The sequence below is a fragment of the Epinephelus lanceolatus genome, chromosome 10, assembly GCF_041903045.1.
Source record: "Epinephelus lanceolatus isolate andai-2023 chromosome 10, ASM4190304v1, whole genome shotgun sequence".
NCBI classification, from domain to species: domain Eukaryota; kingdom Metazoa; phylum Chordata; class Actinopteri; order Perciformes; family Serranidae; genus Epinephelus; species Epinephelus lanceolatus.
In genome coordinates this window covers 4,234,916-4,250,534 of record NC_135743.1, presented here as the reverse complement: position 1 = coordinate 4,250,534, position 15,619 = coordinate 4,234,916, and positions in this window count along the sequence as shown.

Below are 15,619 nucleotides of genomic sequence, written 5' to 3'. Positions count from 1 at the left end.
TAGGACACAGTGTTAAATTCACGTGAGACATTTCCCATGAACACATTAAAAAAAATGTGCAGTGCAGCTGCCACACGATATAAGACCCAGACAAATGAGCTGAGCAAGATAATTTTGAGGTATTCAAAAAGTAATCCAAAGCATTCAGTAATCTAATGGAATACATTACAAATTGCAGTACAGGGCATGCAGTCAGTAATCTGTAGTGAAACATGTTTTAAAATTTAGGGGCTCCATTAAAAGGATCAAAATGTCTTAAAACTCACTTCAAACTACAAGTTGATGATGTACTTAAATAAGTCTATGTAATCATACTCAGACTGTATTTGGATATTTTTCCTTTCCTTGCTGATTGACCTCACTAATAGTCACTTGTTGCTGCTGCAGGTATCAGGGTTTTTCTCGTGTTATATCTGGATCAGAAACCAGCTTCATGATACCACTGATCCAGGATCACCTGTGTTAAGCTCCGTACAGCCAGGTAACCCAAATAGTGCCAGACTTAGTTGGATGTGCGTCACGACACAGACTTGTAAGTTGAACTTGCTTCGTCATACAGGCTCCTGGAAAGATGGTGTTTTGAGCTCGTTGCCACGTAAACAGATGAACTTTGAACTCGAACCATGACGTTCAAAACAAACAGTTACTGAGGGTTTTTTTATCAGACAGTTTCTTATCAACACGAGGATTTTAAGATGTTTCGTCAGACTGCACTGAGCTCTGAATGTAAAAAGAGGTTAATGTGCACATTTCATATCTGATGTAAAAATTCAAGAAGCACAATTTTCTTCAAGGTGCCACGAATATGTGCTCGGTTTAAACTTCTCTGTAGAGCTTTGTATCTTGTCAAGATTTCTTACCGCTGACCGAAAAAACATTCTTTATAATGTCATTTGTAAATGTCACCAAATCTCCTGGTATGGACAGGTTCTTTTTCCTTGTTTTAAACATGTTAATAAATGTGAATATCAGGATTCAGTTTTGAAAACTAGATAAATCTATCTCTGATTTGTTTTTGCCTTCACAGGTGTCTGAGCTCGCTGATTTAAATACAGATCTAAAGTGCAGCGACTGCAGGAAACAAACTAAAAGTCACTGAGAGGCTGAGGCTGGGCCTGGTGAACCTGCCGGACACGCCAACAAATTAAATAAATAAATATATGAATGAAAAAGAATCAACTTATTACAACATGCACAAACTTATGATCACAATGATCTTTATCAGCAAGAGAGATTCCAGTTTGATAAACTGCACTGGCACTGAGAGGAGAGTTTAAAATGCGAAAACTCTTTTCTTTTATTGTTTTCTTCCCCTTTGGTATTTGGCACTTTTGGGGGGAAGTTGCTAACTCAGCATGTCAGCACATCTGTAGACACCATGTTAACATATTAGCATTTAGCATGGCAGCATACGAATGTCGCATGCTAGCAGAAGTCACAGCCATGGTAAAGCTCTGATCACACAGAGTGTTTTGCAGGTTGTAAAGCACGAGGTGCACCACACACCTTTTTTCTTTTTTAAATTGAATGCCACTAGTAAAAAAAACCCGCTTGCTGACCCTTTTTGTTGTTGCCAGGCAACCATGTCGTCACCTCCTTTCCCTAACCCAGTGGTTCCTAACTGGTGGGTCACGGTCCAAAAGTGGACCGGGGGCCCATGACTGCAAGTGACTCAAACGTGTCAAGTTTGTAAAGATCAAATTTTATTTTATTAATTATAGTGAATTTCCGGCACAAAGATTTTATTTTGAAGTGCTGTTTCCTGCTGTAGAGTGAGTGACTAACAGACGGCTATTTGACTGAGACCGCAAACCAGCTCGATGACATGGCCAAACACAAATATGACACTGAGTAAATTAAACAATGTGGACCTTGAACTAATGACTAAGGAAAAATCTGGACCCTGTGACTGGACCAGTTGAAAACCACTGCTCTAACCCTCCCGTGTAATCAATCTACTGTTTATTTATTTAAATATGGCCAAATCCCAATACCCCCCCTTGTCCACTACCCCTAGCCATTGTCCACTATCCCTTGGCCCTTGAAATGAAGCAACGAGGAGTAGGGGTAGAAATCTTTCCCTAGGAATTGGGACACCACTCACTACGTCACCGTGTCGGTTATGTTCACGCATACGTAACTATTTTAAAAAGGAAGCTGCGAGCCATCTACATTTCCAACCGGTATCTACAATGGAGTCTCCAGCTGAGTTCACCCAACCGATTGCGTTTGCTGTATTCATCATGCTTCATTTGTTGAACGACAGACGACAGATGACTTGTCCTAGCTAGCTAACCAGCTAACATTACGAGGCAGCATAGTTATACTAGCTGGCGTGTTATCGTAATGTGAAAAATACGACAATTTTGCAGAACAGGACAGGTGACAGACGCCAGATAGTGCAAGCTAGCTAGCTAGCTAACAAGCAACCTGACGACGGTAACATTAGCTATGTGTGAACTTTTTTCCCGGTCTCTTGCTCAGTGGTAGCCATGGCGACGTCTACCCCTCACTGGCAAGTCAGCATCTGAAATCTCTCGCTCAGAAGGGCTAGTTTCATACCCACTACCCCTCGTTATGCCCCCTACCCCTACACGCAAAAAGGAATTGGGACACCACTACCCCTCGCGGGAACGCGCAAATGTAGGGGTAGGGCTAAGGGGGGGTATTGAGATGGGCCTTAAATTTATCCCCCAGTAATCAGAGTGTAGTTGCTGACATGTTGAGGCAGAGGGTGCTGTCTGTAGCTCTGGTTGAGGGTGAGAGGCTGTCAGCAGATAAACAGAGATCTGTGTGGGTACATGAGACCCTAAAAAAGAGGCTGGATCATGGGGAGTACCACCAGTTGGTCCAGGAGCTTCTCCTCCATGATGGACGTTTACAGGCATATTTTAGGATGACTCAGGGGCAGTTTGACAACCTGCTGTCTATCATCAGGCCGTATAGCTCTGGGTATCCAGCAACCACTACCACCAGTTTCTCCTCCATTGTTTACCAACTGTAAACTTGTTGTCATGACCACCACAGAAGGCCCGCCTCTCAAATCATCTCACTGGACAATGGGAAAAAGCGCAGATGACGTGGGGTACTTTTCTGCTCTGAGTTGAAGCTTTTTCAACTCGAGGAGTTCAGAGTGCTCCGGCAAAAACGCCCGGCACCTAGAGCGCAGAAATGCGAGGCACGTAGCAACGCAAAAACAGCGAGCAAAACACTTCAATCCAATGAGGTCTACACTCCAGTGATACTGTTAGCAAAACATGCTCAACCTTTGAAACATTTAAAAGACAGAAAATAACTCCATGCTGACAGATTTTGGTCGTTAGTTTAGAGGCATCCTGTCGCAACCTTGTGGAAAAAGAGTCATTAGGATTCATCCTTTGGGGAATAGGAACGCCTAAACCAAATATGTGAAACCATCTGACAGTTGTCAACAGACGAACGCTGCCAAGCTATGAGTGTCGCCCCAAAACAAGGCGACATCAGCAGTTCGTTCAGGGTCGCACTGAAGCTTTGAGTCTCACAGCTCAGTCGCTCACTGACACAGATTTATAACCAGTTTTCCGCCATGGATCATCAGACATGTCACACAAAACAAGCACTGCGTCTTGGCTCAGTTCACAAAACACATACCTGGTTTGATCTTTTTATATGTGGATAGAAAGTTTGAATTTCTGTATTGTGTGTTTGATTTTAGAAACACTCCATTGCTCTTGTTTTCTTCTCCTCCTCACTGAGTGCTGCTTTGTGTCAGCAGCCTCTTGTTTCATAGCTGTTTATGTGCAGAGTCATCTAGTCTGTTTTGACATGTCAGCCGAGGTCTCACCCGCAGGTCACTGCACCTTTAGAGAAATCTCTGTTGATTATCTGTTCACTGGAGCGTTCATTTGACCTTTGAGCTTCACCACAGGCTGCACTCTCTCACTCCGACAGCTGAATGTGAAAACCAAACTTTGTTCTGGTTTCACTTTGGGGGTTTTACGCTTTAATTTTCTGTCTTCAACTTTGTGGATGTTTGGTGAGTTAAAGCTGAGGTGGGCAGAAATCTGTAGACAAAACATTTAATAGTTGAATGAATCAGACATGGACAAATATTTAAAATGTATTGAAACTTTAAGGGAAGTTTGTGGGTGGAGGAGACGTCAGTATTTGAAGAGGAAAATGTTCAGGATACAGATGGATTTCAGAGTGTTTCATCATCGTGCAGTTGCATTTTATCCGTAAAACATGTCACCGTCAGCAGGAGGAAGTGATGTCGTATTGCAAACATCAGCTCACAGTCAGTGGATTCAGTCAAACAGTCGTCTGTGCAGCAGGTTAGGTGACACACCGACTGCTTTTGTTCAGATCAGCTGAAAGTGACTTTACCAGCCTGCAGCAGAGAATGTGTCCTGACAGGTTTGGTGTCGTACAGATGTTGCCGTCTCAAAGAAGATCAGCTGACCTGATTCTTCAGCTCACATACTTGAGCTGCAGGGCAAGCCAGTCTGCTGAATACTTCCCTGTGGATGTTTACATGTCAGTCATGCCAGAGGAGAAACATGTGTTATCTGTGGCAAACGTTTTGAAGCCTGGAGGCAAATATTTGTTGGTTAATGCAAACTTGCTGCAAAAGATCCTCCTAAACAAGAACTAATAACTCTTAAACCTTAAAGGGATAGTTTTGATTTTTTGTTGTGGGGTTGTATGAGATTGTTAACCATAGTCAGTGTATTGTTTACAGATGTCAGTCGACACACCCCGTTTGGAGAAGCAGACAGGAGCACTGCCGCAGAAGCTAATCAATGTACTGCTGTGGATGCGGGCAGCAGAAACACCTGTTTTAGCCACCAAAAAAAAAATCAACATCAGTTTAAGTGTACACTATGTTTAGATTAACCAATCCGTCCATTCAGGAAGCACAAGTAATTGTGAATCAGTTTCAGCTGCTTTGGTGCAAATCAAAGTGACAACAGGTGCAATGGAGAGGCAAAAGCAAGACAACCCCCAAAAAGGGAATGGTTTTACATGTGGTGTCCACAGACAGCTGCTCTCTCCTGATCCTTCCTGACTGATTATTCTCTAGTTTGGTCTTCTGCTAGTGTCCTTGGCACTACTGGTAGCATGAGGCCGTACCTGCAGCCCAATCAGGTTGCACAGGTAGTCCAGCTCCTCCAGGATGGCACAAGAAGGTTTGCTGTGTCTCCCAGCACAGTCTCAAGAGCATGGAGGAGACACCAGGAGACCAGCCGTTACACCAGGAGAGCTGGACAGGGCCGTAGAAGGGCATCAACCCAGCAGCAGGACCGCTATCTGCTCCTTTGTGTGAGGAGGAACAGGAGGAGCACTGCTAGAGCCCTACAGCATGACCTCCAGCAGGCTACTGGTGTGCATGTTTCTGACCACACTGTCAGAAACATGCACACCAGTAGCCTGCCGTGCAGCTCCATCATTCACCAGAGAACACCAGGACTGGCAGGTCCACCATCGGTGCCCCGTTCTCTTCACAGATGAGAGCAGGTTCACACTGAGCACATGTGACAGGCGTCAAAGAGTCTGGAGATGCCGTGGTGAACGTTATGCTGCCTGTGACATCATCCAGCATGACCGGTTTGGTGGTAGGTCAGTGATGGTCTGGGGAGGCTGATCCTTGGAGGGTCACACAGACCTCCATGTCATAGCCAACAGTACCCTGACTGCTGTTAGGTACCAGGATGAAATCCTCAGAGTGACTGTCAGACCTTACGCTGGTGCAGAGGGCCCTGGGTTCCTCCTGGTGCAGAGGGCCTTGGGTTCCTCCTGCTGCAGCGGGTCCTGGGTTCCTCCTGGTGCAGTGGGCCCTGGGTTCCTCCTGCTGCAGCGGGTCCTGGGTTCCTCCTGGTGCAGTGGGCCCTGGGTTCCTCCTGGTGCAGAGGGCCCTGGGTTCCTCTTGATGCAGCGGGCCCTGGGTTCCTCTTGATGCAGCAGGCCCTGGGTTCCTTCTGGTGCAGGACAGTGTGTGTGTAGGCAGTTCCTAAGTGATCGAAGCAGCAGTAGACAACCAGCAGCTCCTGTGTTTGCAAAGCTAAAATTACTGGTTTTCTCGATGGAGTCAGGTGGCTTCAAAGTGAGCATAGACAACTGTTTCAGTTCACTGTTGGAAAGATAAAATATTCTCAATATAGCGTCCACTCAGGCCTCACCTCTCAGCTTTGTGTTTTCACATCCAGGGGTTGGGTTTCCAGATTCTTGTTGGGGCTGAGGGGCCGGGTGAAATGTTTCGGCTACTTGGCCCTCCACATGGATTTTCTGTGTTAATGTTGTTCAAGCATTTATTGAACCAAGCAGCCTCCTTCACTCAGACTGTTTCCATTTCTTATAAACAAACAGTCATTGATGTTATTTTCTATTGAGGTTGATTCACAAACACAGTCTCCTCTCCATCTCTGCTCTTCTCTCTTGTGTCGAGTCTGAGTGGAAGTGGGACTGAATGAGTGATGGTTGTTATTAAGCACTTCTATCGACAGAGCTGCAGCATGCTCAATAATCCTGTTTGCATCGACCGTCTGTGGAGGGAAACATGGAGGTCTTCATGATGCAACGTGAGTCTTTGCTTCATTTTCTTTCTCCACAGTTTGTTTTTCTCAACAAACATCCACCAGTGTTTCTGTGTGACACAACCAGGCTTTGTAAACCAAAGTCTCACAATTGATCTGTTTAGGTATTTTTTTAACTTATCTCTCTGTCTGCTTCTGGGGTTGTTTTCAGCAGAAATGTCAAAATGAAAGTGATTCCAGTTTGTGTGTAATGTTAGTAATCCTCTTTTCTGTCTTTTTTTTTAGCAGATTTACATTCACGAGGAGGTGTGGGTTTGAATATTATTTTATTGAGGAAGCTGTGGTGAAAACATTCAGTATAACCAATCAGTCCTCGCTTTAGAATCAAAGATACAGCAGCAAACCAAAAATATAGTTAAACAGGAGAAATGGTTGGTCCTGGTTGTTTATTTAACAGAGAACTGTTTCTTCAGGTGAGAAAGTTTATTTCCTCCAGCCACAATTCAACAGGTGGGACCTCTGCCATTTTCTAAAACATTAAAATAAGTTTCTTAATTTATTTAAGGAATACTTCACCTGGAAAATGTTTGTATATCAAGTGTTGTGTTGACTGTGTGAGTAAAATATTCTGTCATGCCTCCACGGTGAGCAGAGAATCCAAAACAGAACATTGTTCATGAACTGAAGTTAACAGGGTCCACGTTCAACAACAGCAAAACTGCATCAAAACATTAATTTACAAACTCTCACACAACTCGTGCAGTAGACTCCAACTCTCATTTATCCAGTTGTAAGCTCAGCACTTCATAAACACATGCATCTTCACAAAACATTACAATAAAAAAGCATGCTCAGGCACGCTACTCATCCGTGCATGAGATTGTTTGTACTGACATGTTTTAGATTAAGTTTTCTGACTGGAAGCCAGATTAGATAATGTGAAAATAAGTTTGGGCAGCTGCTTTTTGCATCATACAGATTTATTAAAAAATTAAGATCATGCACAAAAGAAGTTGATAAAATGCGCAAAAAAAAATCAATTTTTTTTTTAATGTTATTGAAATGTTCAAAATAATGTTGCTAAAATGCCCCCAAAAATAGTAATAAAATGTCAGAAAAATATGATTAAGATTTTTGAAATAAATGTATTGAAATGTCCGTAAAAGTGTTGATAAAATGTCAGAAAAATATTGTTAAAATTTTCAAAACAAATGTTATTGAAAGGTCCAGAAAAAAATGGAAATAAAATGTCAGAAAAAATGTTGATAAAGTGTCCAAAAATATGTTCATAAAAATGTCTGAAAAATATCATTAACATTTACTAAAGAATGTTTTTGAAATGTCTGAAAAAAATGCTGATAAAATGTCTGCAAAATACTATTAAAATGTCTGAAAAAATGTTGATAAAATGTCAGAAAAATATTGTTTAAATTTTCAAAAAAATGTTATTGAAAGGTCCAAAAACAAAAGGTCCAGGAAAAAATGGTTATAGAATGTCTGAAAATATGTTGATAAAAATGTCAGAAAAATATTATTAAAATGTCCGAAAATAACCTAACGTTATGTGAGCATTATATACTGTCGTGTGTCTGTGTGTGTGTTTGCTAGTTGCTAGGTGTCTCACCTAGCAGCTGTAGCTCCGCCTCTATTTCCTTCCATGCTTCGTCAGTGCATCTAGACATGTTGAAGATGAGCTGCTGAAGTTCAAACGGAGCATCAGAATGATGAAGAAAGGTGACTGAAGTGACTTTGAACGTGGCATGGTTGTTGGTGCCAGACGGGCTGGTCTGAGTATTTACTGGGATTTTCAGCACAACCATCTCTAGGGTTTACAGAGGATGGTCTCAAAAAGAGAAAATATCCAGTGAGCCAAAATGCCTTGTTGATGCCAGAGGTCAGAGGAGAATGGCCAGACTGGCTCAAGATGATAGAAAGGCAACAGGAAGTCAAATAAGCACTGGTTCCAACCAAGGTGTGCAGAAGAGCATCTCTGAAGCAACAACACCTTGTCCAACCTTGAAGCAGATGGGCTACAGCAGCAGAAGACCACACCAGGTGCCACTCCTGTCAGCTAACAACAGGAAACTGAGGCTACAATTCACACGGGTTTTCTCACCAAAACTGGACAATAGAAGATTGGAAAAACCACATTCAGATGGAAGCATGGATCCATCCTGCCTTGTATCAACGCTTCAGGCTGCTGCTGGTGGTGTAATGGTGTGGGGGAGATTTTCTTAGTACCAACTGAGCATGGTTTAAACACCACAGCCTACCTGAGTATTGTTGCTGAGCGTGTCCATCCCTTTATGACCACAGTGTACCCATCTTCTGATGGCTACTTCCAGCAGGATAACGCACCATGTCACAAAGCTCACATCATCTCAAACATGACAATGAGTTCACTGTACTCCAATAGCCTCCACAGTCACCAGATCTCAGTCCAATAGAGCACCTTTGGGATGTGGTGGAACGGGAGATTCTCATCATGGATGTGCAGCCGACAAATCTGCAGCAACTGTGTGATGTCATCATGTCAATATGGACCAACATCTCTGAGGAATGTTTGCAGCACCTTGTTGAATCTGTGACACCAAGAATTAAAAATGAGGTCCAACCTGTACTAGCAAGGTGTTTCTAATAAAGTGGCCGGTGAGTGTATGTGGACATTGGCTTCCCATTAATCATTATACATAATGATTATAGTTGGTGGATCATCTCACATGCAAACAGACTGTGTTTTTTTCCAGTCGCTGACTCACTTTCTTCCTCATGTTATTTTGATGGAGAAAGCAAACAGGCTGCGTTTTATGACTTCACCGCTATTATTAACTGACTTTATGAGCTGAGGGCTGGAGGGCAGCCAGCTGAGAAGTAGTTCACAGAGTTTGACTGACAGACAGTGAGAGCCATGACCTGCTAGCTCTCTGCGGTCTGTCCCGCCTCCCACCTCAGCTGATGCAACTCAGCAGGAGGATGTCACTTCTCAGACTTCAGAAACAACATGAACACAGTCACCTCACGGCCGATATCAGCTCATCAGACTCCCACACTGTATTTCTCACCTGGGTGCGTTTGCATTTTGGTGTTAATGTGTTAGTGTGATTGTGTTAAAAGTTTGAATTCAGTCAGTTACAACAAAGTGAAACACGTTTAACAAAAACTCTGTACATATGATCAGCAAGCTGCCAAAAGTTTGTAGACATCTGAGCATTTCAGCAGGTAGATCCTTTACTGAAATAAAAGTAGTAACACCACTCTGTGATAATACTCCACTACAGGTGAAAGTCCTGCATTCAAAACCATAATCACGTACTTAAAGTACTACATATGGTGCAGTAAATGTTCCCTGGCAGTGTTCTCCATCTTGGCAGGTATGAATACGTCAATGACGATGATGTGTGTAATTAAACGCAGTCATGACGGCACACAGGAAGCAGACATACAGGTTCATGAAGCGTCTCACCATCTGCAGATTCTTCTTCTCCGCTTGTTGACGACAGATGTTGCATCAAGAGTGACGAGTGAACGTTAAACTGTAACTCAGGAGGAATGTTGCATCGTCCTCTGAAGTATTCAGACAGTCTAATACTCACAGTGGTGGAAGAAGTATTCACATTATTTGCTTAAGTAAAAGTTGTGTGATTGGGACAGTTTTTGAACTTCCTCCTGCTGTAAGCTTTCTTGCCATAAATAAAAAAAATAGCCAAACAAATGATACATTTCTGTAATAGTGAACATGTTGTCTATCCATTTGAAGAGGAGAGACCATTATCCCAGCAAGGCGTGACACACCTGTAACATTTGGATGACAGGGACATCTTATCACTGATTTAGGCTGGTGTAAGCATATTTACTGCACAATTTATTTCATACTTTGAAAGAATTTAACATGCACATTTTTCTTTTCCCGTTCATCATTATGAATTAAAACATTTCACATACAGCCCAGTTTGATCTCAAGTGGGCCGGACCAGTAAAACCACTGCATAATAACCTATAAATAACAACCCTTTCAGAGTTTTCCTTTTTTAGTATAAAGAATATTCTGAAAACGTTCATTTACTGAACAAATGTTGAACAGCCCGATATCAGAAGAAAATGTGCAAACAGTATGTCTCAGTTTTTCCACATTCAGTCAGTCGACTTCTCACTTTCACATGTGACTTTTTTTTATCATTTTCCACTGAAGTGGAAGCTGATAAAGAAGCAGGTTAAGTCATCCCTGCCTTACAAACCATTTACAATCTGAGGTTTTGTCAGTGCCTCAGCAGCAGGTTTCCACCCATACTGTTATAAGACAGAAGTCTGATACAGATTGTTTGGTACTGAAGCTGCTGGTTGACAAAATGTTGCACAAGTTTCAATATCTTAAAATATGACACACAGAAAGTTTTCATTGTTATTTCTGAGAGCTGTATTCTGGTCAGAGTGAAAAGCCTCTGAGGCAGCATGTTATGTGAAGTACCTCCTCAGTGTTTAAATCTTTCACCTCTTAAGGGGCGATCACACAGAAATGAGATGCAAGAGACGCAGACGCTTCAAAGATGCTTGAAACGCTGGAAGCGCTTATTCAATGCGTGCTAGCTACTGACGCTCAAAAAAGTTGAAAATATTTTAACTTTTCAGCGTCTACGCGCATCTAAAAAGAAGCATCTACAAAAACGCCCGTCTAAAAAGACGCTTGTCAGACGCACCGTATCGTAGGAAAACAATGGTTTTACTGGCGTCGCGTTTCTAGCGTTTCATCTTGGTGTGATCGCTCCCTTAGAGCCGTTTCATAGTCGACGCACGCAATGCGAGCAAGCGATGCAAGTGACACGAGCAACGCACATCCTTTCATAGTCAACACATTCAACGCTAGCGACGCAGGCAACACTTGAAATGCAATACATAGCTCGTGCAATAGGGGGTAGCAGAGTCACTGGTACGTTCCGGCTAGCTAGCACTGCTCTTTTATTAGGGTGCAGGGCACTAGAACTGTCATATAAATGGGGGTGTGCCCATATGAGTCTGCAAAGTTTTTCCTCCTCGCCCGCCATATTTCATACCTGCATCTTCTGTGAATAACAAAAAGTGGTTAACTTCAAGTACGTCACTTGCATTATCACCCCCGCTGGCAATGCATGGTATTACACGCGCCGCTGCGTCGCGTATCAAAAAAATGGACAACACATTTTGAGACACAAGCACACATCATGGCGGCCAGTGCGTCTCGATGTATCCCAATGCATTCGTGTCTGCGTTCCTTTGCGTCGACTATGAAACGGCCCTTAGCCTTCACAGGTGCATCAATATCAGGTGTGCAATGTCAACCAGTGGGCCAGACTGGACCCTTTGATGGGCTATTTGTGGTCTCTGGGTTGTATGTTTGACAGCCCCTGATTTTAGGGGGTGTTCAGGAGGTTTTTAGCGGGAGCCAAATTATCCTCAGAGGTCTCTTCCTCTCCAAAACAAATAGACCAGGTGATTTAAAGGCTTCTTACTACAGTGGCAAACGTAAAAATGCAAAAACATTAATGTCCCTATCTAGAGCCAGTGTTTGGTTCATCCATTCTGGGCTACTGTAGAAACATGGAGGTGCAACATGGTGAGCCCTGTAGACGAGGACCTGCTCCCTATGTAGATATAAACAGCTCATTCTAAGGTAACAAAAACACAATGATTCTTATTTCCAGGTGATTACACACTAAAGAAAACATACTTATTATATTATATTTAATCCCACCACTTCCTAGATCTCTACATATCACAAAGGAAAGGGAGGGAATTTTAAGTTTCAGTGTGCACTGTCCAAAAAGTGTGAGGAAGATGTCCTGGATACTTTTTATATCTCCACCTCCAGAGTTGCAGGGTGAATTGAATCTCTAACCTTGACTGTGTCCCCGTTCTCAGTGTGCGTACAGAGCTGCTCGTTCTTACCCAACTGTTCAACATGTGAATCATTCCAGCTACAAACACAGGAAAAATCCCATGTGTGAAAAACACACACAAAAGCAGGACACTGGGGCAACATGTTACTCTAGATTTTTCCATTCCCACATAACAAGGTCACACCTGTCCACATCTGACATCACAACACTGATAAGACGTCCCTCACCGCTCCCTTCCTGTTTTTTTTTTTTTCGCTCCCATGGTGTGTTACATCACAGCTGCTGCACCTCCCCCGCTGAACTCTGACCTGCTGCAGTCTCTCCATACTTTGGGCACCCCTGGTCAAAATTTTGTTTACTGTGAATAGTTAAGTGAGTAGAAGCTGAATCGATCTCCGCAAGGCATCAAGTTAAAGATGAAACATGCTTTTCAACATTTGAAAATCAGTGCATTATTTTTTTTTGTGCAAGTTTAGAGTGAAAAAACAAAAGGAGCATCATCCAAAAGTTTGGGCACCCCAAGACATTTGAACTCTCATGAGAACTTTTCCCAGGGACTCTTGTTCACAGTCATCGTTAGGAAAGGCCAGGTGATGCAAATTTCAAAGCTTTATAAATACTCTGACTCCTGAAACCTTGTCCCAACAACCAGCAGCCATGGGCTCCTCTACACAGCTGCCTAGCACTCTGAAAACTAAAGCAGGAGAAGAACTGGTACAAGTTGGATATTCTCCCTACCAGCTCTGAGATGATCAGTGATAGTCTGTTTTCAAATCAAGACCCAAACCAACAGTGAATATATCTCCTAATGTGTATTCCATGTGTGTATGTACAGCCTGATTTTTCTTCTTCTTCTATTGTTATTAAAAACACACAGTGAGCCACACTGTGTCACTGGCTGGCATGTTCCTTCATTATCATGAACACACACGCTGAAGTTTATTTTGGCTCAGTCCCACATACACTGTCCTGGTGACACAAATACTCACTGGAGCACCATGTATGGATTAATCCGCCACTGAAAATAGTCCCCAACAGTCACTATTTCCTCCTGCGTGTTTGATAAAAACTACAGTGAGCAGCTGTTTTAGGAAATTACTGAAAAAACTATATTTCATACATCTGTAGTAAGAACCAGTGAGCTGAAGCCCTGTTTCCACCAAACCCTTTCAGTCCAGCACCTTTGGAACCAGCAGTAACCCTTCAGACGTGGTACCTAGACCCTCGGTCTGTTCAGACAGTCCTCTTAAATGTGGGCGGGGTTGTTGTCACTCACTGCTCCGTCCAGCACTCGCTGTATTTCCTCATCAGCGGTGACACAGATGGAAGTCTGCACCTGGTTTATCGTCCACAGAACGAGGCTGCACGCCCACATTTTCACAACAAAATACAACAGGCTGCAGTGAGAGTCTCTCTCCATGGGATATTTAAAAATAGGGTGACCATATTTTGATTTCCAAAAAAGAGGACACTCGCCCCGGCCACAAGATAGCCTACTTAAATGATACTCGCAGTTTACTCAAAGATGCCTTATAATTTTAATATATTTAAAGTTTATATGTATGGATAGAAAATTCAGTTATATTACAAAATCTCTCAAAGACAGAAATTTAGATAGGCTTCTCAGAGCTTACTCAACTTGCTTTTATTATGCCTAAAATAATAATCTTTTTACAAGTTTCAATTGTAGAAAAATAAATATACATGTAAAATCTCTGGAATGAAATAATGATAGAAATAATGTCTCTTCTGTATTAGAAAAATCAACTTGTCAAATAATAGCTATCTTTTCAAGTCTTACTCGACAAATAAATAAATAAATAATATGAAATAATGTTCTAAATAATATGGAAAACCAGACATTATCATCAATTTATAAACACCCCCCGGATGCCCTGGACAGGACTTGAAAAGTGGACATGTCTGGGCAAAAGAAGACGTTTGGTCAGTCTATTTAAAAATAGCAGCTTTGTGCATTTAGTCCTTCTCAGGCAAGCTCAGGGGTTTAGTGTTGCTGTAGCCCACAGGAACAAAGCTCTGTGGCACTTTTGTTTTCTCCTAGTGAGGACTAGAATATATACAGCTCACATAATCCGGCTGAAATTGATATGTATAAATGCTTGAAGATCCACTCATTAAAAGTTGTCACAGTGACATTTAAGGTGTGCTGATGGATTCACGTCATCAACTCATGCATTGAGTAACATTACAAGTTAACGTTCCACCTTAAAAGTTGCCGGCAGTCGGCCCAGTGAATGAAGTTATTTTTTCTCAGACTCCAGCTGCTGTGAGAGGCAGCAAAACATCCTTTCATTTTATAGTTACAGTTTAGTAATAAAACTCTCCACAGTATGAACAGTGGTTACATGAGCCTCAAAACCAGACACAACTCAGCCCTGAGCAGAGTGACCGTCCTCTACTGACCAATCAGACTGCAGCGTTCACAGCTCCACCTTTTAGTATCAGATCTGTGTGCTAGGTACCCCAACAGAGGGGGGACCAAACATGGGGATGCTAAGGAACGCTTCTGTTGGTACCATCCACAACTTTCACTGTGGAAATGGGGAAAAAGCGAACTGAACTGAACTGAACTGAACTGAACTGAACCGAACCGAACTGAACTGAACTGAACTGAGCTGAACTGAACTGAGCTGCTCAGTATAAACAGAGCCTTATAGCTGTGTCTTATCAACAAGACAGTTTGTCATTTAGTGTGACTTTAGTTCTATACTATAATTTTCAGTTATTTCAGGAAGGTTATCTTGAAGGATTTCTGCACAGATGAAAACATGATTCAGGTATTTTTACTGTATAAAGAGACGTTTGAGTCTCATGTTCAGCTTGTTTGATATAAAGTGAGTCTAACATGAGTCATATCGTTCTCATTAGCTGTTACTGCGGCACTAATGAAGCACACAAGGTGTCCAGTACACTCTGTGTGTGTGGGAGGGGGAGGGTCTTGGACAAAATGTCCTCTCTGCCAGCATAATAGGCGATCACTGTAACACATCACATTCATCCGTCACAACAGTGTTCAGCCTCCTTCCTTCTGCTGCATCTTTATATAATGTGGCTAATGTTTACTGTGAGTGTTGCACAATACTGTCCTCTGTGGGCACCGCGGGGTCAACGACCTCCTGTTGTTGTCACTTACTGAGTAATGTATATTCAGCCGAGTGTGTTTGTTCTCAGGATCAGCTACTTGTGTAAATTTCCCCTGTGTGGGATTAGAAGTCT